Source organism: Apaloderma vittatum, unplaced genomic scaffold, assembly GCF_000703405.1.
Source record: "Apaloderma vittatum isolate BGI_N311 unplaced genomic scaffold, ASM70340v1 scaffold26011, whole genome shotgun sequence".
In the NCBI taxonomy this organism is placed as follows: domain Eukaryota; kingdom Metazoa; phylum Chordata; class Aves; order Trogoniformes; family Trogonidae; genus Apaloderma; species Apaloderma vittatum.
The window spans coordinates 4,672-7,105 of NW_009697733.1; positions in this window are offsets into that span (position 1 = coordinate 4,672).

Consider the following 2,434-nt stretch of genomic DNA (forward strand, 5'->3'; position numbering starts at 1 on the left):
CTGGAGGGGTCGTCCCCCTGAAACGGGTCAGCAGGGCGGAGTGGGGACAGCGTGGGGAAGGGTGATGGGGGAGAGTGGTGGGGGGTCCCTGTAGACCCCAGCAGGGAGTATGAGGCTGTGGGAAGATGGGGGAGAAGTTTTGAGGACAGAAGAGTCAGGATCAGGCCCACGGAGGGAAGCTGGAGGAGAGAAGACGCACCTGGGGTGGGGTGGGCATGGCCATGGAGATGCTCCACCTGCATCCTCTGCCAGGTCCTGCCAGACTGGTGTGTGTGTCCCCGTCCCCCCTGGCTGGAGAACCGGCTCCTGCCTCTTCCTGAGCATCCATCGGCCAAAAGCTCCCCCCTGCCAGGACCCCTGGACCCACTCATGTCCCTCCCTCAGCCCTGTCCCACGCAGCCACGTCCCCCGCAAGGGCTACATGCGTGCCACGGCTTGGGGAGGTGGGGATCCTTCTCCTGGTTTGCACGCACGGTGAGGGGGGCGCTGCGCTCCCATAGGGACACCACAGGGGGTCTGGTCCCCACCACATCCCCACCGCGTGGGTGTTTCTTTGGCTCAGCACCGTGGTGCACACCCAGAAGCCTCCTCTGCAGGCGGCTGCACCGGGGACCAACGTGCCCATGAGCATCCCCAGATTGCAGTGGCTTCACAACTCCTGCCATGCTGACCACCCTGCATGGACCCTGCTGGCCTCCTGTGGTCCTGCAGACCACCGTGCATGGATCCTGATGGTCTCCTGTGGTCTCTCTAGTCCTGTTAATTGCCGTGCATGGACCCTGCCAATGTCTCATGGTCCCTCTGGTCCTACAGACCACCATGCATGGACCCTGATGGTCTGCTCTGGTCCCTCTGGTCCTACAGACCACCATGCATGGACCCTGATGGTCTGCTCTGGTCCCTCTGGTCCTACAGACCACCATGCATGGACCCTGATGGTCTGCTCTGGTCCCTCTGGTCCTACAGACCACCATGCATAGATCCTAGAGGTCTCTTGCAGTCCCTCTGGTCCCATCAACTGCCATGCATGGATACTGCCACCCTGTGGTCCCTCTGGTCCCACACTGACTGCCACGTATGGACCTTACCACCCTCCTGTGGACCCTCTGGTCCTACCGACCAACAATGCATGGATAGTAATGGCCTCCTACAGTCCCTCTGGTCTTACTTAGCACCGTGCATGGATCCTGATGGCCTCCTATGGTCACTCTGGCCATCCGTGGACCTTGCTAGTCTCCCATCATCCCTCCTGCCCTGCTGACTGCTGTGCATGGACTCTGCCATCCTCCTGTGGTCCCCCTGATCCTACAGACCATCATGCATGGATGGTGATTGCCTCCTGTGGTCTTTCCTGTCCTGCTGACCACCATGCATGGACCCTGTCATCCTCCTCTGGTCCCTCTGGTCCTACAGACCAACATGCATGGATGGTGATGGCCTCCTGTGGTCTCTCCTGTCCTACTGACCATTATGAATGGATCCTGTCAGCCTCTCCTGGTCCCTCTGGTCCTACAGACCACCATGGGTGGACCCTGCCAGTCTCCCCAGTCCCTCAACCCAACATGCGCGGATCCTCTCAGCCCCAGGGGCTTTGCTCAATCAGCTCCACAGGGTCCCTCCAGCTCCACCTGCCCCAGCTCCACGTCAACCCAACCAAAGCCACCCAAAACACCCAAGAACAGGGGAACCAGGGCAGGGCAATCCACAGCGAGCAACTCGCCTCGCCGGGGTTGTGCTGAAGAGTCAGGGGCTGGGGACATGGGGGGGTGCTGAGCCCCAAGGGATTGGGGTGCATGGCAGGTTGACCATCACGGTGGGGGAAGGCGATGGAAGCGCTGCTCCTCGCATCGTCTCGTCCGTCGGCGACACCTCGCCGGTTTTCTCGGGGTGCCCGGAGCGTGCACGTCCACAGGAGCAACAGGAGACCCTGAAGACGAGCTGCTCCCTGGGGTCGAAGTGAACTGAATTCCTTTTGCCTTACCTACTCGGAGATGCCTTTAGCCAGATGCTTTGCCCAAACTGCGGTAGAACCCTCCCGGTGACCACATCTGGCTGCTGGCCCATGGCTTTGCCTATGAGACGCCCCCCCTACACACACACCTCAAGCCCTTCTCCTCCCTCCTCCCCACGTTGCCGTGCAAGGACACGGGAAGGGGACAAGGACAGTCCCAGAAGGCAGCAAACCCCCGAACCGCAACAGAGGAAGATGGCTCCATCCCCAACGTGAAGCCGGCACGGCCGTGCCACCAACGTGCTGGTGGGTGCAACCGCTCCCAGCCCGGTGATGTGAGGGTCTCACCGTCCCAAACCGGTGCCAATGGATGCTGGGGGAAAAAGAGGGGGGGTCCTGCACCGGGGTGCACACAGGGATGCCCGTTTCCCAGCTGTATCCCACTTTTCCAGCCCCTGCCGCTGGTGTGTATAGGTGGTTGAT